We start from the raw sequence: 21,572 nt of genomic DNA, 5'->3' as shown, positions 1-21,572 counted from the left end.
TAAAAGAGCAACCTTTAACTTGTGCAGCACTACTGCTGCATAAGCTGTGGCTCTTCTAGTTTGTAACACCTGAGGGGGGGTTAAAGGTTACCTTTGAAATTGGTTCAATTAGGCTTCGGCCTACACTCTGCTCCCTCTCCTCCTCCTGCTGACCCTGGGCTCTAACAACGCCAGTTGGGGCCCAGATGTGCTAGCTGCACAGAGAAAAACACCAGCCAATGTGTCAGTGGGGTTCAGCACCACCAGCTGTTCCCCTGCTGTGTAGCCGGCAACGTGTCCTGCAACAGCCACGCAGACACAACAGACCCAAAGCTGCCGCCAGTGCAGGCTTCGGCCTACACTCTGCTCCCTCTCCTCCTCCTGTTGACCCTGGGCTCTAACAACGCCAGTTGGGGCCCAGATGTGCTAGCTGCACAGAGAAAAACACCAGCCAATGTGTCAGTGGGGTTCAGCACCGCCAGCTGTTCCCCTGCTGTGTAGCCGGCAACGTGTCCTGCAACAGCCACGCAGACACAACAGACCCAAAGCTGCCGCCAGTGCAGGCTTCGGCCTACACTCTGCTCCCTCTCCTCCTCCTGTTGACCCTGGGCTCTAACAACGCCAGTTGGGGCCCAGATGTGCTAGCTGCACAGAGAAAAACACCAGCCAATGTGTCAGTGGGGTTCAGCACCGCCAGCTGTTCCCCTGCTGTGTAGCCGGCAACGTGTCCTGCAACAGCCACGCAGACACAACAGACCCAAAGCTGCCACCAGTGCAGGCTTCAGCCTACACTCTGCTCCCTCTCCTCCTCCTGTTGACCCTGGGCTCTAACAACGTCAGTTGGGGCCCAGATGTGCTAGCTGCACAGAGAAAAACACCAGCCAATGTGTCAGTGGGGTTCAGCACCGCCAGCTGTTCCCCTGCTGTGTAGCCGGCAACGTGTCCTGCAACAGCCACGCAGACACAAGAACTGAAATTGAAGGGAACCTGTCCCCCCTCCCCCAGGTGTTTGTATGTTTTACAGCCACCTTGTACAGCAGTAATGCTGCATGTGTGCAAGGTGGCTCATAAACTTATTCTCCTTGCACACGTGGAACTGAACACGTCTAAAATGTGTCCTCTGTGACCATTAAACCGTCCCTGAGGTGTGACTTTCCTTTGTAATGACACGCTGCAACCCCCTTGGTAGCGCTGCCCGTCTTCTGGCATCATTGTTTGGCTGGCTGCGCCTCTGTGGCCACCCTGCCCCACACAACGCCCCTCGGTGTCTTATTTATTTGGACTGCGAGGGTGTGATTGACGGGTGTGATTGACGGGCATGAGCAGTGCATATCTCCGCCTGTCCGTCCTTCATCTCCTTCCGCCTTCTTCAGACTGTGCGGCTTCATGGCCGTGGCATGCGATAAGGGATCATCTGACGCCGCACAGTCTGTAGCAGGTGTAAGGACACGAGCGAGAGGCGAACATATGTACTGCGCCAGGCCATGAATCCCAGCCCCGCAGTGTGAAACACTGTAAAGACACTGCGGGGCTGGGATTCATGGGCATCGCGAACCGCTCCAGCCGACATGAAATGATGTCAGAAGACGGGCAGCGCATGGCCAAGGGATAACGCAACAACGCAGACTCCTGTACAGCAAAATGCAATGCTCAGGAGGCCGCGCCAAGCACCAAGGTGGTATTTTTGCCAGCTGTGCTGCGTCTCATTACGAAGGGAACTCCCGCCTCCAAGACAGATTGACTGTATAAGGGGCAAAATGTTGTACGTGTTTCATTCAGCTTGTGCAAGGAACAAAATTAAAAGAGCAACCTTTGACTTGTGCAGCACTACTGCTGCATAAGGTGTGGCTCTTCTAGTTTGTAACACCTGAGGGGGGGTTAAAGGTTACCTTTAAAATTGGTTCAATTAGGCTTCGGCCTACGCTCTACTCCCTCTCCTCCTGCTGACCCTGGGCTCTAACACCGCCAGTTTGTGCCCGGTACTGCTAGCTGCACAGAGAAAAACACCAGCCAATGTGTCAGTGGGGTTCAGCACCGCCAGCTGTTCCCCTGCTGTATAGCCGGCAACGTGTCCTGCAAACGCCACGCAGACACAACAGACCTACAAATGCCTCCAGTGCAGGCTTCGGCCTACACTCTGCTCCCCCTGCTGACTCTTTGCTCCAACACCGCTAGTTGGGGCTCTAGGAAGACAAGCTTGAATAGGTCCCCATCCTGGTTCCAGTACCGTCAGCTGGTTCCGGGCAGTGCCTTTGGCTTAGGTGCCTCCCTCTGGGTATCCGAGTTCCACCAACGTCAGGTGATCCTTGGTAGTGCTTTCAGGCACGGGTACCTCCTGCTTAGTAACCGGGTTCCAGTAACGTCAGCTGGTCCTCGGTAGTTCCATTGGCTCTTGGACCTTCGGCTACCCATCCGGGTTCCAGTGCCGTCTGCTGGTTCTCGGCAGTGTCTTTTGCTCTTGTACCTTCTGCTCCCCATCCTGGTTCCAGTACCGTCAGCTGGTTCCGGGCAGAGCCTTTGGCTTAGGTGCCTCCCTCTGGGTATCCGAGTTCCACCAACGTCAGGTGGTCCTTGGTAGTGCTTTCAGGCACGGGTACCTCCTGCTTAGTAACCGGGTTCCAGTAACGTCAGCTGGTCCTCGGTAGTTCCATTGGCTCTTGGACCTTCGGCTACCCATCCGGGTTCCAGTACCGTCTGCTGGTTCTCGGCATTTTCTCAGCCTTCTTGTACCTTCTGCTACATTTCCAAGTTCAAGACCCTAAAGACGACAACCCGGAAGACCGAGAAGCAGAAGAACAAGAGGCTGCAGAACAAAGAGCAGAAGAACATTAAGCATAAGACTAAATATCAGAGCAAAAGATATTATCTAAATTATAAGCAGAAGAAGACTAAGCAGTGTATGTGGGTGAGTCCGTTCCTCCTCGTGGTGCCCCTGGATAAAGCCTGATGCTGCAGGCCAAACTGAACGCGGACAAATGTAACTCTTTTGTGACAGGCAGAACGGAAGGTGTAATCTTCAAACTTTTATAGATAACAACTACGGGAATGCCTGTCACAAATATGAATATGATGAAGAAGTTGAATATGAAGAAGATAATAGTTAAATAAAAAGAATATGAACAATGTAACAAAAAAAATAATAGGTAGAAGATGAAGAAGAAGATGAATAAGGTGAAGAAGTTGATGTCAAAGAAGCTGATGATGAGGATAATGAAGAAGAAAGTGTGGGAGAAGTAAAAAAGAAGGTGAAGGGCGTGGAAGTAGTGAAACATCAATATCTGACAAAATAAATAAAAAATTAACATAGTCAAAATCTTTCTAACGCCGAACGTCATAAAAAAAAATAAAAATCCTGCTATTCTATTTGATTGGGCTAAACCTCTGTGCCTTTAATGTCTCCGCCACCTCCCCCAATACATCCTACATTATTCTTAGTTGTTTTCCTTCATGTAGAATTAACCTACAAGGAAATAAAGGGTTTAGTTTAATTCCGATATTTTCGTCCCATTGACTTGCATTGGGATCGGGTATCGGTATCGGATTAGATCCGATACTTTGACGGTATCGGCCGATACTTTCCGATACCGATACTTTCCGATATCGGAAGGTATCGCTCAACACTACTAGTAATAGGTTTACATTGATGTGTATCCGCAATGTCAGTTGTTGTTAACTATTTCTACAGTCAGCAGAAATTATGGGACACATTTTGGTGCCATTTTCACCCATTTCCCAGTATGCAAATGTAAAATTTGGGGCTAACACACAATCTTGGTGGTAAAAGTGTAAATTATTTTTTATTCACTGCAAAATGTGACTAACCTGCGGTGTCAATATGATCACTGCACCCATAAATGACTTCATTGAGATGTGTACTTTGTAAAATGGGGTCACTTATAAAGGGTTCTCATGTTCTGGCACCACAGGGGCTCTGCCAATGTGACACGGCACCATCAAACCAGTGCAGCAAAATCTACATTGCAATATGGCTTTTGTTTCAATCTGAGCTTTGCACTGTGCCTCAAAAGTAGATTTCGACCGCATATGGAGTATCGGTGTACTCGGGAGAAATTGCACAACACATTTTGGGGTCCATTTTCTCCTGTTACCCTTGTGAAAATGCAAAATTTGGGGCTAAAAAACATTTTTTGTGGGAAAAATTAGATTTTTTAAATTTTCAACGCTATAAACTTCCGTGAAGCACCTGGGGTTACTAGGTGCTCACCACACATCTACATAAGTTCCCTCAGAGGTTTAGTTTCCAAAATGATGTCACTTGTGTGGGGTCTCCACTGTTCGGGCACATCAAGGGCTCTCCAAATGGGACATGGCATCCTCTAATTATTCCAGCAAATTTTGCATTCAAAAAGTCAAATGGCTCTCCTTCCCTTCCAAGTTCTGCCGTGTGCCCAAACAGTAGTTTTCCTCCACATATTGGGTTTCGGCGTACTCGGCAGAATTTGCACAACAAATTTTATGGTACAATTTCTCCTCTTACCCTTATGAAAATGCAAAATGTGGTGATAAAAATCATTTTTGTGGGAAAAATTTGATTTTTTTTTTTTTTTTTAAGGCTCAACATTATAAACTTCTGTGAAGCATTTGGGGTTTCATGGTGCTCACCACACATCTAGATAGTTTCTCTTAGGGCTCTTGCAGCGCCCCAGAGTCCTGGTCGCTGCAGTACTGATGCTCTGCCGCTAAGGGGAGTGATGGTACGTCTGATGGCACTCAAGGAGTTCACCTGACCAGGTATCACAGACACCAATACACTTCACAGTCTGGCCTCCAGGGGGAGCAAAGGACACTATGCATTAGGCCACTCCTCACAGTCTGGTAAAACTGGGGGTTAGATAGGAAGTTAGTTAGAAAGCTGACTGGGTTGGAACCAGGCAACATCCTGTGGCAGAGGGTGTTGCAGGGGAAGATTCAGGGGGTCCCTGTCAGGGGTGGGATCCTAAGACTAAATTTAATACACCGCACACTCTTGGGGTATCATTTGTGGAAAACTTAGAATTTATTGAAGTGCTATAAATATATTATTCAACAATGCAGAATGCGACCAGAAGTCAAACTGACAACGTTTTGACTCCTCCCGAGTCTTTATCAAGTGGTCACTTAGCAAGGTGAATAGTAGTATAGCATGAATAGTATCCTTGTAGCATATAGAATATCTTACATAATATTGTTAATAATAGGCAGGTAGCCTTTCCTTGTGGTACCGCAAATATAATCTGTCAGAGCTGATAAGAGTACTAAATAGTATGTTAGTGGCCCAAAAATTGCGATTGTCCTGTTGTGCCGCAAAAAGGAACCTGGCAGGCTCTGTAGGTAGTGAGAGGATTAGCCTCGTATGGTATGTTAACAGCAGGTAGGTCTGTCGTATCACAGGTACAACCTTGAACTGCTGGTAATATAGGGCTATTTATGAAGTTCCTCTGGTAATATCAGTAGGTAGGTAGCATTAGCTACAATAGGGCTGTAGATGGAGGACCTCTTATGATGCAGTTAATAAAAGGCTCCACATGAGATTTCTCTGGCGGCAACAGGGAATAGGTCGCATAAGTTGCAAAGGGGCCATAGGTTGGGGACCTCTGGTGATGCTGGGGTGTAAGCGGCGCTCCTGCGCCTTGCTGTAATGGCAGGGGTGGGATCCTGACAGAGGCCTAGCGAACAGAGAGAATGTTACAGGACCGCGCCTGCACTTCATCACGGCGGTACCCTAAGAAAGGACAAGAAGAGAGGTTTATTGTGAAGAGTAAGAAAGGAGATCAAAGCAACAAGGAGAAACGCCAGTAGCAGTCGTGCTGTAAGACCGAGGCAACATCCTACTGAGGCGCATAGCCGGTGGCCGGAAACGCCAAGGAAGTATCAGGCTCCAAGCAATACTTCAAACCAATGGCAGGACAGTCAGTTATAGGCGGGCTGTCTCACCTAAAATCACCTAAGCAGACATAGCGGTGTTATGATCCGGTGACCCTGAAGCCGCATGAGACTATCTCTGGAGTGGGTGGTACCTGTACTGACCGCAATCCTAATACTGACACCGCAACTAGAAGTAGCCGTGGGATGTTCCTAACATGGCCTAGACACCTTGACACAGCCGGAGGACTAAATACCCCTAAAGATGGAAAAGGGAAATACTATCTTGCCTCAGAGCAGATTCCCAAAGGAAAGGCAGCCCTCCACAAATATTGACGGTGAGTCTAAGAGGAAATACGTACACAGGCAGAAAAGACAGAATTTAGCAAAAGAGGCACTTCTAGCTAAATAGAGCAGGATAGGACAGAGTTCTAAGCGGTCAGTATTAAACTCTAGAAAAATCCACAGCAGAATATACTACAAACTACATCTAACTAAAGACATAGAGTGTATATCTGCATTTCCAGAGAAACAAGCATGACAGAAAAATCCAAACACAGTCAAAGCTGGACAAAAACACAATAGATTGCACTGCACATAAAAGCACACTGCATGTGTGCTACAGAGAAACAAAAACCAGACACTTATCTTAGCTGAAATGACAGCAGGGCAAGAGGAGCCAGACAGAGATGCAATCCCTCCAAGATACAATGGACAACTAGCAGGGATAGAAGGCTCCTACACACCTAAATACCTAATAGATCTGCAATAAGAAGAAACACCTGCCCTGGCTTACAATCCAGAGACCACTGCACTACCACTAACAACCACCGAAGGGAGCCCAAGAGCAGAATTCACAACATAGGGGGCAACTGAGACCGAGAGGCCCGGTACCGGGTACCCCTCGGCCCTGCGACAGTGGGGGCGCTCCACTCTAGTTTCCTAAATGTTGTCAATTATGGGGGGTTCCACTGTTTAGGCACATCAGGGGCTCTCCAAACACAACATGGATAATTATACCATTATAATAATTATATCTCTGGACCAGATATCACCACCCTTTTAGCCAGAATCCCTCAATGTCTATCCGCTATTTCATCCTTCTTCTCCGCTAGATTTCTAAAACTTAACATGGACAAAACAGAATTCATCGTCTTTCCCCCATCTCACACGACCTCCCCAACGAACCTATCCATTACAGTAAACAGCTTCCCACTCTCCCCAGTCCCACAAGCCCGCTGTCTTAGGGTAATCCTTGACACTGATCTCTCCTTCAAACCACATATCCAAACCCTTTCCACGTCCTGCCGCCTCCAACTCAAAAATATTTCACGGATCCGTACATTCCTAAACCAAGAATCTGCAAAAACCCTAGTCCATTGTTGTGAACTCTATTTTTGGGCTCCCTCTGGTGGTCACAAGCGGTACTGTGTAGTGTTGTCTTTCTGCAGGTTGGCTGCATCAGCTGGTTCGTTATCCTTGGTTGGTTTCCTATTTAACTCACCTGGATACTCAGTTCCTTGCCTGCTATCAATGTATTCAGTGCTCTTCAGATTCCTTGTGACTACCTTGCTCCCAGTCTCTCCAAGTCAAGCTAAGTTCTTGTTTGTTCATTTTTCTGTTTATCAGCGTTCATCTTGTTTTTTGCCCAGCTTGCTAAAATGTGATTTCTGTGCTTGCTGGTTGCTCTAAGGGGACTGAGTTTCTCCCCCCACACCGTTAGTTGGTGCGGGGGTTCTTGAAATCTCAGTGTGGATATTTTGTAAGGGTTTTTTACTGACCGCATAGATCCGTTTACTATTTTCTGCTATCTAGTATTAGTGGGCCTCATTTGCTGAATCTGCTTTCACCCCTGTGTATGTGCCTTCCTCTTACCTAACCGTTATTATCTGTTGGGGGCTTCTATATCTTTGGGGATTATTTCTCTGGAGGCAAGAGAGGTCTTTCTTTCTCTCTAGGGGTAGTTAGTTCCTCAGGCTGGCTCGAGACGTCTAGGAATTTTAGGCACGTTCACCGGCTACCTCTAGTGTGTTTGGATAGGTTCAGATTTGCGGTCAGTCCAGTTTTCCACCTCCCTAGAGCTTGTCCTATTTTAGTTACCTTGCTGGAGTAATTTGTGATCCTCAACCACTAAGGATCATAACAGTATAGCAGGCCAAAAAGTGTTTAATGCATCGCAGAAGTGGGATTAAAAGAAGACCTGAGTACATTTTTTTTTTCTCCCGCTTTTCCTTTGCTGCAGTCTGTTTAGCTTCTTTCATCCCCTTGAACTCTGGGTGGTTTTGAGCTCAGCTGCAGACATGAATATTCAGATTCTGACTTCTAGTGTGGATCATCTTACTGCACGGGTGCAAAGTATTCAGGATTTTGTTATTCATAGCCCTATGTCAGAACCAAAGATACCCATTCCTGAGTTGTTTTCTGGAGATAGATCTAGGTTTCTAAATTTTAAGAATAATTGTCTGTTATTTCTATCTCTGAGACCTCGTTCCTCTGGTGATTCCGCTCAGCAAGTTAAAATTGTTATCTCCTTGTTGCGTGGCGACCCTCAGGATTGGGCTTTCTCTCTGGCGCCAGGAGATCCTGCATTGCTTAATGTAGATGCATTTTTTCGGGCTCTTGGTCTGCTTTATGAGGAGCCTAATCTTGAGAATCAGGCAGAAAAAGCGTTGCTGGCTCTATCTCAAGGTCAGGATGAAGCAGAGGTGTATTGTCAAAAATTTCGAAAATGGTCAGTGCTTACTCAATGGAATGAGTGTGCCCTGGCTGCAAATTTCAGAGAAGGTCTTTCTGAAGCCATTAAGAATGTTATGGTGGGGTTTCCCACCCCTACTAGTCTGAGTGATTCTATGGCTTTAGCCATTCAGGTTGATCGGCGTTTGCGGGAGCGCAAATCTGCTCATCCTTTGGCTGTATTTTCTGAACAGAGACCTGAGTCTATGCAATGTGACCGAACTCTGACCAGAATTGAGCGACAAAGTCATAGACGTCAAAATGGGTTGTGCTTTTACTGTGGTGATTCTACTCTTGTTATCTCAGCATGCTCTAAACGCTTAAAAAAGATCGCTAAACCTGTCACCATTGGCACTATACAGCCTAAATTTATTTTGTCTGTTACTTTGATTTGTTCTTTGTCGTCCTACTCGGTTATGGCTTTTGTGGATTCAGGTGCTGCCCTGAATCTGATGGATTTGTCGTTTGCCAGGCGCTGTGGTTTTGTCCTGGAGCCTTTGGAATTTCCTATTCCTCTGAGGGGAATTGATGCTACGCCATTGGCTGAGAATAAGCCTCAGTATTGGACGCAAATGACCATGTGCATGACTCCCGTACATCAGGAGGTGATTCGCTTTCTTGTTCTGCATAATTTACATGATGTTGTCGTTTTGGGTCTGCCATGGCTGCAGGCTCATAATCCAGTTTTAGATTGGAAAGCTATGTCTGTGTCAAGTTGGGGTTGTCAGGGAATTCATGGCGATACTCCGTTGGTGTCTATTGCTTCTTCCATTCCTTCTGAGGTCCCTGAGTTTTTGTCTGACTACCAGGATGTATTTGATGAGCCCAGGTCCAGTGCCCTGCCCCCTCATAGGGATTGTGACTATGCTATAAATTTAATTCCTGGTAGTAAATTCCCTAAGGGACGACTTTTTAATTTGTCTATACCAGAGCATGCCGCAATGCGGAGTTATATAAAGGAGTCTTTGGAGAAGGGACATATTCGCCCATCCTCTTCCCCTCTTGGTGCAGGATTCTTTTTTGTGGCCAAGAAGGACGGTTCTTTGAGACCTTGTATAGATTATCGTCTTCTGAATAAAATCACAGTCAAATTTCAGTATCCTTTGCCACTATTGTCTGATTTGTTTGCTCGGATTAAGGGTGCCAGTTGGTTCACCAAGATAGATCTTCGTGGTGCGTATAACCTTGTGCGCATTAAGCAGGGAGATGAATGGAAAACAGCATTTAATACGCCCGAAGGCCATTTTGAGTACTTGGTGATGCCTTTTGGACTCTCTAATGCTCCTTCTGTGTTTCAGTCCTTCATGCATGACATTTTCCGAGAATATCTAGATAAATTTATGATTGTTTATCTGGATGACATTTTGGTCTTTTCTGATGATTGGGAGTCCCATGTGAAGCAGGTCAGGATGGTGTTTCAGGTCCTGCGTGCTAATGCTTTATTTGTGAAGGGCTCAAAATGCCTCTTCGGAGTACAGAAGGTCTCCTTTTTGGGTTTTATTTTTTCTCCTTCTACTGTGGAGATGGACCCAGTCAAGGTCCAGGCTATTCATGACTGGACTCAGCCCACGTCTGTTAAGAGTCTTCAGAAGTTCTTGGGTTTTGCTAATTTTTACCGTCGTTTCATCGCTAATTTTTCTAGCGTGGTTAAACCTTTGACGGATTTGACCAAGAAGGGTTCTGATGTGACTAATTGGTCTCCTGTGGCCGTGGAGGCCTTTCGGGAGCTGAAGCACCGGTTTTCTTCAGCTCCAGTCTTATGTCAGCCAGATGTCTCTCTCCCCTTGCAGATCGAGGTTGATGCTTCTGAGATTGGAGCAGGGGCTGTTTTGTCACAGAGAAGCTCTGATGGCTCTGTGATGAAGCCATGTGCTTTCTTTTCTAGAAAATTTTCACCTGCCGAGCGAAATTATGATGTTGGTAATCGGGAGTTGTTGGCTATGAAGTGGGCATTTGAGGAGTTGCGACATTGGCTCGAAGGAGCTAAACATCGTGTGGTGGTCCTGACTGATCACAAAAATCTGATTTACCTCGAATCTGCCAAGCGCCTGAATCCTAGACAGGCCCGTTGGTCGTTGTTTTTCTCCCGTTTCAACTTTGTGGTCTCATACCTGCCTGGTTCGAAGAACGTGAAGGCTGAAGCACTTTCTAGGAGCTTTGTGCCTGACTCTCCGGGAGTTTCTGAGCTGGCTGGTATTCTCAGAGAGGGAGTGATTTTGTCTGCCATTTCTCCAGATTTGCGACGAGTGCTGCAGAAATTTCAGTCGGATAGACCTGACCGTTGTCCACCAGAGAGACTGTTTGTCCCGGATAGATGGACCAACAGAGTTATTTCCGAGGTTCATTCTTCGGTGTTGGCGGGTCATCCTGGGATTTTTGGTACCAGAGATTTGGTGGCTAGGTCCTTCTGGTGGCCTTCCTTGTCGCGGGATGTGCGTTCCTTTGTGCAGTCTTGTGGGATTTGTGCTCGGGCTAAGCCTTGCTGTTCTCGTGCCAGCGGTTTGCTTTTGCCTTTGCCTGTCCCGAAAAGGCCTTGGACGCACATTTCTATGGATTTTATTTCGGATCTTCCAGTGTCTCAGAAAATGTCTGGCATCTGGGTGGTGTGTGATCGTTTTTCCAAGATGGTCCATTTGGTGCCCTTGCCTAAGTTGCCTTCCTCCTCCGATTTGGTTCCTCTATTTTTTCAGAATGTGGTTCGCTTGCACGGCATTCCTGAAAATATTGTGTCTGATAGAGGATCCCAGTTTGTGTCCAGGTTTTGGCGAACTTTTTGTGCTAAGATGGGCATTGATTTGTCTTTTTCATCGGCCTTCCATCCTCAGACTAATGGCCAAACCGAGCGAACTAATCAGACGTTGGAAACTTATTTGAGATGTTTTGTTTCTGCTGATCAGGATGATTGGGTGACTTTTTTGCCATTGGCCGAGTTTGCCCTTAATAATCGGGCTAGTTCTGCTACCTTGGTTTCGCCTTTTTTCTGCAATTCTGGTTTCCATCCTCGTTTTTCCTCGGGTCAGGTTGAGTCTTCTGACTGTCCTGGGGTGGATTCTGTGGTGGATAGGTTGCAGCAGATTTGGAACCATGTGGTGGACAATCTGAAGTTGTCTCAGGAGAAGGCTCAGCGCTTTGCCAACCGCCGCTGCCGTGTGGGTCCCCGACTTCGTGTTGGGGATTTGGTGTGGCTGTCTTCTCGGTATGTTCCTATGAAGGTCTCCTCTCCTAAATTCAAGCCTCGCTTCATCGGTCCTTATAAGATCTTGGAAATCCTTAACCCGGTGTCTTTTCGTTTGGATCTCCCTGCATCGTTTGCCATCCATAATGTGTTCCATAGGTCTTTGTTGTGGAGGTATGTGGTACCTGTGGTTCCTTCTGTTGAGCCTCCTGCTCCGGTGCTGGTCGAGGGCGAATTGGAGTACGTGGTGGAGAAGATTTTGGATTCTCGTGTCTCTAGACGGAGACTTCAGTATTTGGTAAAGTGGAAGGGCTATGGTCAGGAGGATAATTCCTGGGTTGTCGCCTCTGATGTTCATGCGGCCGATTTGGTTCGTGCCTTCCACGCGGCTCATCCTGATCGCCCTGGGGGTTTTGATGAGGGTTCGGTGACCCCTCCTCAAGGGGGGGGTACTGTTGTGAACTCTATTTTTGGGCTCCCTCTGGTGGTCACAAGCGGTACTGTGTAGTGTTGTCTTTCTGCAGGTTGGCTGCATCAGCTGGTTCGTTATCCTTGGTTGGTTTCCTATTTAACTCACCTGGATACTCAGTTCCTTGCCTGCTATCAATGTATTCAGTGCTCTTCAGATTCCTTGTGACTACCTTGCTCCCAGTCTCTCCAAGTCAAGCTAAGTTCTTGTTTGTTCATTTTTCTGTTTATCAGCGTTCATCTTGTTTTTTGCCCAGCTTGCTAAAATGTGGTTTCTGTGCTTGCTGGTTGCTCTAAGGGGACTGAGTTTCTCCCCCCACACCGTTAGTTGGTGCGGGGGTTCTTGAAATCTCAGTGTGGATATTTTGTAAGGGTTTTTTACTGACCGCATAGATCCCTTTACTATTTTCTGCTATCTAGTATTAGTGGGCCTCATTTGCTGAATCTGCTTTCACCCCTGTGTATGTGCCTTCCTCTTACCTAACCGTTATTATCTGTTGGGGGCTTCTATATCTTTGGGGATTATTTCTCTGGAGGCAAGAGAGGTCTTTCTTTCTCTCTAGGGGTAGTTAGTTCCTCAGGCTGGCTCGAGACGTCTAGGAATTTTAGGCACGTTCACCGGCTACCTCTAGTGTGTTTGGATAGGTTCAGATTTGCGGTCAGTCCAGTTTTCCACCTCCCTAGAGCTTGTCCTATTTTAGTTACCTTGCTGGAGTAATTTGTGATCCTCAACCACTAAGGATCATAACAGTCCATGCCCTCATCATCTCCCGCCTCGACTACTGTAACCTCCTGCTCTGTGGCCTCCCCTCTAACACTCTCGCACCCCTCCAATCTATTCCAAACTCTGCTGCCCGACTAATCCACCTGTCCCCCCGCTATTCCCCTGCCTCTCCCCTCTGTCAATCCCTTCACTGGCTCCCCATTACCCAGAGACTCCAGTACAAAAGCCTAACCATGACATACAAAGCCATCCACACCCTGTCTCCTCCATACATCTGTGACCTCGTCTCCCAGTACTTTCCTGCACGCAACCTCCGATCCTCACAAGATCTCCTTCTCTACTCCCCTCTTGTCTCCTCTTCACACAATCGCATACAAGATTTCTCTCGTGCATCCCCCCTACTCTGGAACTCTCTACCACAACACATCAGACTCTCGCCTACCATCGAAACCTTCAAAAAGAACCTGAAGACCCACCTCTTCCGACAAGCCTACAACCTGCAGTAACCACTGATCAACCAAACCGCTGCATGACCAGCTCTATCCTCACCTACTGTATTCTCACCCATCCCTTGTAGATTGTGAGCCCTCGCGGGCAGGGTCCTCTCTCCTCCTGTTCCAGTTGTAACTTGTATTGTTCAAGATTATTGTACTTGTTTTTATTATGTACACCCCTCCTCACATGTAAAGCGCCATGGAAAAATGGCGCTATAATAATAAATAATAATAATACCACCAAATTTTTCATTCAAAAAGTGAAATAGCACTCTTTCCCTTCCGAGCCCTGCTGTGTGATCACACAGTGGTTTTTACCCACATATGGGGTATCGGCATGCTCAGGAGAAATTGTACAACAAACTATGAGGTAAATTTTCTCCTGTTACCCTTGCAAAAGTAAAAAGAAATGGGTCTAATTGAAAATTTATGTGAAAAAAGTTAGATGTTTATTTTTTTCTTCCAAATTCCATTAATTTCTGTGAGGCACCTGAAGGGTTAATAAACTTCTTGAATGGGTTTTGAGCACCATGTAGGGTGTAGTTTTTAGAATTGTGAAACTTTAGGGTATTTTCTGTCATACATGCCCCCCAAAGTCACTTCAAATGTGAGGTGGTCACGAAAAATATGGTTCTGTAAATTTTGTGGTAAAAATCAGAAATCGCTGTTTTTTTTTTAGCCCTTATTACTTCCTAACAAAAAAAAGTTTTAATAATTGTGCTGATATAAAGTAGACATGTGGGAAATGTTGTTTATTAACTGTTTTGTGTGACATGACTCTCTGATTTAAGAGCACAAAAATTAAAAGTTTGAAAATTGCAAAATTTTCTAAATTTGTGGCAAATTTTTTTTATTTTTTCACAAATAAACGTAAGTCATGTCAAATAAATTTTACCACTATCACAAAGTACAATATGTCGCGAAAAAACATTCTCAGAATGTGTTACGGTTATGTTTACTTCACCCACACATATCGCCATCCTGGCAATAGACATAGTAAAGTTGTTGGTATTTTCATTTCTAACAACTGTTTTTTCAACCCAATCCCACCTGTACTCTCCCATATTCTCCCTTTTGAAGTGCACTCTGTCCATATCCACTCTCCCTCCGACCTCCAAGTAACGGTCATATACCAGGGTCCACCACTGCCTTCTACTCTTTTTCTCTGCTGACATTCCCACTATCTTCATGTGTGATTTCAACATCACTGATACCCGCCAGTCGGCAGCCTCTAAACTTCTGTTACTGGCTTTTGTCTTATGCAATGGTCCTGAATAGCCACCCACACTGATGGACATGCATTAGACCTTATCTTCAAAAGGCTTCGGCAACTCGGTTGCTGAGCGGCACTGGAAGAAAACACAATCACACGAAGTCTTCAACACTTTCAAACAAGCAACCTTCACATTCAAGATGACCCTCATCACTGCTAAGCATGACTACCTCGCAACCCTCATATCAGCTTTATAATTCAAAACCTTTAATTCCCTCCTTTGCCCACGACCGCCATTAACTCCAATGCGTTTCATCTCTTATGAGTCTTCATCAGGTCGATATAGGATATACCACATGGAAGGATTTTCTTTATATAAATCCGATTAACCCTGAAGTTGATTCAAGACTTAAAAAATGTGAAAAAACTCAAATTGAAGGAAAAGCATAAAAATGTAAACGTGATCAACCGTTTCCTGTAAAGAACAAAGGTAGTATGTCCCAAAATGGTTTGAGACCGAATGGCGGTGGTCAATATCACTACAGTACACCCAGATGGAACAATAATAATAAAAATTAAAATGTAAAAATTCCATTAGTGGATCCCGTTATCAATTGAATGAAAAGGAAAAATCCAGCATGGAAGAAGGTAAGTAAAATGTTAAATGTTATTGAAGAAATAAATCACATCCATAAAAACATGGTAAGTGCGGTTCTGGTCACAGTGGATTCAACCGACTCATTTCAGCCTTATTCATTTAGACAGCGTGAACAAGCAAGGCTCTGAGAATAAAAGTTTGTCAGGCCACACAGCTGTATCATTCCAATTGGTGGATACGTTGGTGTTAAATTAGGACTGCAAGCACCTGAAGAGAGATTATCCCATTACCCACATCAAGTAACAGCATACAATTTGGAAAGCATCATACAGTTCATAGATGTGAAATAAGCGTTATCGTAAATCATGGGATAAAAACACTAAAAATCAAGAATTCTGGGACAACTCGCAATTTCACTCAGGAACTCACATGCAGCTCTGATTTTATTGTTTATGTGGTGACATGTGACTGTGGGCTCAATTATGTAGGCCAGACCACACAAATGCTACAACGCAGCATGAATGGCCACAGGCACAATGTCAAAATTGGATACCTCAAACAAAGTCTGTCCAAACATATCACTTTAAAACACGATAAAATTTTTGGATCCGTAACAGTCATTGGAGCAATTCATCCATTAACCAGAAACAGTTAATCAGTCCTAAATAAGAAACAGTCCTACTGGATATACAGGCTGGGTAGCCTGTATCTGGATGGGCTCAATGAAGTATTGGAATCCGTTTAGAAAAATCTCTATAAAACTATCAATGCTTCATTACCTCTAGTATAGGAACTGTAGATGAGACGAAGTCTCCTGTGAGCAGAGACAAGTATATAAAAGATAGAAAATGTTACATCAAACTACATGGCTTGTCTGTGTTGGGATTGCTGTTATACAAATAAATGACTTGAGATTTCTATTATATATTGCAAAAGGATATTAATAATGAATTGTACATTTTAATGAAATAGATTCCATTTAGATCCAATTTTTGATAAAATATGTTTTATTCGTTTATACGCATGTAAATATCTAACCTGCTAGGGATTTTTTGTGTGCTAATTTTTAGTAAAACACCCACTCTGTGATTGGTAATAGTACATATCAAGGTGACTGGGTCCTGTGTGAGTATGAACCGCACCTACTAAAAAGGAGGATAGGATATATATAAAGAAAATGCTTCCATGTGATATGTCCGATATACACCTAATGAAGACTCTTATAAGAGTTGAAACGCGTTGTGTTAAGTTTTTTATTTACTTTCTATTCTTTTTTTGCTTTTTTGTTGTTTTAAAAAAACAAAAAACGCTTTTAATGTGTTGTAATTGTGGCTAATAAACCTACATTGAATTATGTCCAATCGCATTGGGATCCTTCCTTAAACGGAAGTAACATAAGACACCTTCATCATCAAGAATGAGCGCTTGAAAGACCTTAGATGACGTCACGGCTTGTGATTGGTCGCGTGGCGGTCACGTGACCGCTCACGCGACCAATCACAAGCCGCGACGTCATCTAAGGTCTTTAAAGCGCTCATTCTTAGGAACGGAGGCTGCCGGTTACATCGGTAACATCCAGGCTGCGTCGGAGAGGTGAGTATATTAATATTTTTTATTTTTATTCTTTATTTTACACATTAATATGGATCCCAGGGCCTGAAAGAGAGTTTCCTCTCCTTCAGACCCTGGGCACCATACAGGATACCTTCCGATAATTGGTGTCCCATTGACTTGTATTGGTATCGGGTATCGGTATCGGCGATATCCGATACTTTTCGGGTATCGGCCGATACTATCCGATACCGATACTTTCAAGTATGGGACGGTATCGCTCAACACTACCCATCAACCATCGTCAAGGTGGCCTCATTAATCTGATGGGTCCCTGACCTCCCTGTCCAAATGTGAACACTTACCTAAGGCTAAAGTCTGTATGCATGGGTGAATGTGGACACCTCTCTCAGTAAAGCCTACAAATATGGGTTGACCAGAACCAAATGTGATTAGATGTAATTAAACAGCACATGGTGAAGGGAGGAGTGCTCAGTCAGTAAGCCGCTCACCGACGGCTGCCCCTGTAATTCCATAGATGCACCCTATGTCTGATGTAGCCCCCACACCCTCAATATGGAACCACTGACTCAAGACATAGGTCACACCTGCAGATAAAGGGACCCTACAGCCCAAGGTAAAGTTTAAAAACATTCAAGTACACATAGCTGGGTGGCTCATAGAGAGTACAGATATATCAATTAATGCTTTTCTGATCAAAATAAGATAATGTAGCTTATGAATCAGGTCACATGATTCAGTGTCCCATTCTCAGTGATTATCCACATTCAGGTGTACAAATATACATACAATTCACACTGGCCAAGTAAATATAGATCAACAATATTTCCCCTGCTTATAACAATATAACCCCTTACTGACCTCGGACGGGATAGTACGTCCGAGGTCAGCTCCCCTGCTTTGATGCAGGGCTCCGCGGTGAGCCCGCATCAAAGCCGGGACATGTCAGCTGTTTTGAACAGCTAACATGTGCCCACAATAGGCGCGGGCAGAATTGCAATCTGCCCGCGCCTATTAACTAGTTAAATGCCGCTGTCAAACGCAGACAGCGGCATTTAACTACCGCATCCGGCCGGGCGGCCGGAAATGATGGCATCGCCGACCCCCGTCACATGATCGGAGGTCGGCGATGCTTCTGAATGGTAACCATAGAGGTCCTTGAGACCTCTATAATTACTGATCCTCGGCAGCTGTGAGCGCCACCCTGTGGTTGGCGCTCACAGCACACCTGCATTTCTGCTGCATAGCAGCGATCTTATGATCGCTGCTATGTAGCAGAGCCAATCGTGCTGTGCCTGCTTCTAGCCTCCCATGGAGGCTATTGAAGCATGGCAAAAGTAAAAAAAAAAAGTTAAAAAAAATGTGAAAAAAAAAAAAAACATAAAAGTTTAAATCACCCCCCTTTCGCCCCAATCAAAATAAATCAATTAAAAAAAAATCAAACCTACACATATTTGGTATCGCCGCATTCAGAATCGCCCGATCTATAAAAAAAAAAGCATTAACCTGATCGCTAAACGGCGTAACGAGAAAAAAATTCGAAACGCCAGAATTACGTTTTTTTGGTCGCCGCGACATTGCATTAAAATGCAATAACGGGCGATCAAAAGAACGTATCTGCACCAAATTGGAATCATTAAAAACGCCAGCTCGGCACGCAAAAAATAAGCCCTCAACCGACCCCAGATCATGAAAAATGGAGACGCTACGAGTATCGGAAAATGGCGCAATTTTTTTAGCAAAGTTTAGAATTTTTTTTCACCACTTAGATAAAAAATAACCTAGTCATGTTAGGTGTCTATGAACTCGTACTGACCTGGAGAATAATAATGTTAGGTCAGTTTTAGCATTTAGTGAACCTAGCAAAAAAGCCAAACAAAAAACAAGTGTGGGACTGCACTTTTTTTGCAATTTCACTGCACTTGGAATTTTTTTCCCATTTTCTAGTACATGACATGGTAAAACCAATGATGTCGTTCAAAAGTACAACTCGTCCCGCAAACAATAAGCCCTCACATCGCCAAATTGACAGAAAAATAAAAAAGTTATGGCTCTGGGAAGGAGGGTAGCGAAAAACGAACACGAAAAAACGGAAAATCCCAAGGTCATGAAGGGGATAATATACTATAATTAGATATCATCAAAAACCATGACTCATGGTCTTAAAGAATATCATTGGCCAAAGATGACATATTTATTCCAGCAACCGGGCACATCGATCAATGTCCCGTGTACAATTCATACAGATACCAACAAAAATACAATCTTTTCTGCCACATGTATATACCACTTGCCAGAATAAAGCAGTTCATTTGAGCCCATATTCCTTAATAGGAGTACATGGGACTAGGGTTGAGCGACCTTTACATTTATAGGATCGGGTCGGGTTTCACGAAACGCGACTTTTTCAAAAGTTGGGTCGAGTGAAATTGGCCGATCCTATAAAAAAGTCGGGGTCGGGGTCGGCCGAAACACGAAACCCAATGCAGTGCATTGGGTTTCCAATGGTTCCCAGGGTCTGAAGGAGCGGAAACTCTCCTTCAGGCCCTGGGATCCATATTTAAGTGTAAAATAAAGAATTAAAATAAAAAATATCGCCATACTTACCCTCTGATGCACCCTGGTACTAAGCGGGAACCTTCCTTCCTTAGAATCAGCCTTCCAGGACCTTGCGGTGACGTCGCAGCTTGTGATTGGTCGCGCGGCCGCCCATGTGACCGCTCGCGCGACCAATCACAAGCCGCGACGTCACCGTGACGTCACCGAAGGTCCTGGAAGGGCTGATTCTTAGGAAGGAAGGCTGCCGGAACGAAGCCGAGGGTGAGTATATTCCTATTAGATATATACTCACCCTCGGACACGCCCTGCTTCTTTCCGGCAGCTGCTTGTGATTGGTCGCGCGAGCGGTCACATGGGCAGCCGCGCGACCAATCACAAGCCGCGACGTCACCGCGACGTCACCGCTAGGTCCTGGAAGGCTGATTCTAAGGAAGGAAGGTTCCCGGTTAGTACCAGGGCCCGTCAGAGGGTAAGTATAGCGATATTTTTTATTTTAATTCTTTATTTTACACTTAAATATGGATCCCAGGGCCTGAAGGAGAGTTTCCACTCCTTCAGACCCTGGGAACCATTGGAAACCCAATGCACTGCATTGGGTTTCGAGTTTCGGCCGACCGCGACCCCAACTTTTTTATAGGATCGGCCGATTTCACTCGACCCGACTTTTGAAAAAGTCGGGTTTCGTGAAACCCGACCCGATCCTATAAAAGTAAAGGTCGCTCAACCCTACATGGGTCTATTCTAAAGCTAGGGTCACATTGCGTTAATGTGACCGCGTTAAATGGACTACGTTACACCGCGGCATAACGCGGGTTAACGTAGTCCGTTAACGCCGCCATTGCCTCTAATGGTGAACGCGTCGCTAGCGCCCGCCCACATTGGACGGGCGCTAGCGATGTACCGTTCTTCTGTAGCGCGCCTCGGACGCTGCTTGCAGCGTCCACGGCGCGCCCGAGGTCTGTTCCCCCGCTCTCGCAGATCGGGGATCTGCGCTAGCGGGGACGTTTAACGCGACCCCGAAAAAGACATTGCGTTAGCGCAATCCGCTAGCGCTTAGCGCTAAACGGATTGCCCTAACGCAATGTGACCCTAGCCTAAGATATCAAAGTAGGCACATCACTTTCTATCAAGACGCACAACTTCCTGATGAGCCTGATGAAGGCGAAAAGCATTGAGGCAATTGAGGACAGGTGGAAAACACCTCAGATGAGTACTTTGATGATATCTTGAGTAACAGCAATACGGAAGAGATAGCCAGATAGAGAGGTGTGAATTACAAAGTATTAGTATCAATCTGAACAATTGCATCTCAGCAGGAATATACTCTCAGAGAGAGAGGTTAACCTATACTATTATAGTGTTGTGTGCGATTAAAACTAACTAATAGGATTGTTCAATGCCTCCAATTCATTCCTCTGTTTATCCAGATACAGTTATCTTACAAGTGATCGATCTCTAAGAATTGTATATTTATTATCCTTCCTATGTTTACTGTCTGGTTAATTGTACCCTACTGAAGATGGATTAATACAGTGCTATGTAAAGGTTTGGGCAGCCCTGGTCAAAATTACTGGTATTGTGAACAGTTAAGGTACCTTCACACTAAGCGACGCTGCAGCGATACAGACAACGATGCCGATCGCTGCAGCGTCGCTGTTTGGTCGCTGGAGAGCTGTCACACAGACAGCTCTCCAGCGACCAGCGATGCCGAAGTCCCCGGGTAACCAGGGTAAACATCGGGTTACTAAGCGCAGGGCCGCGCTTAGTAGCCTGATGTTTACCCTGGTTACCAGTGTAAAATGTTAAAAAACAAACACTACATACTTACATTCGCGTCCCCCAGCGTCCGCTTCCCTGCACTGTGTGAGCGCCGGCCCTAACAGCAGAGCGGTGACATCACCGCTGTGCTCTGCTTTTACTTTACGGCTGGCGCTCAGTCAGTGCGGGAAGCGGATGGCGAGGGACGAGTGACAGACATCAGAAGGTGAGTATGTACTGTTTGGTTTTTTTACATTTACGATGGTAACCAGGGTAAACATCGGGTTACTAAGCGCGGCGCTGCGCTTAGTAACCCGATATTTACCCTGGTTACCATTGTAAAACATCGCTGGCATCGTTGCTTTTGCTGTCAAACACAACGATACACGGCGATCTGACGACCAAATAAAGTTCTGAACTTTCAGCAACGACCAGCG

The sequence above is a fragment of the Ranitomeya variabilis genome, chromosome 1 (genome assembly GCF_051348905.1).
Source record: "Ranitomeya variabilis isolate aRanVar5 chromosome 1, aRanVar5.hap1, whole genome shotgun sequence".
Lineage (NCBI taxonomy): Eukaryota > Metazoa > Chordata > Amphibia > Anura > Dendrobatidae > Ranitomeya > Ranitomeya variabilis.
This window is presented reverse-complemented; position numbering follows the sequence as displayed.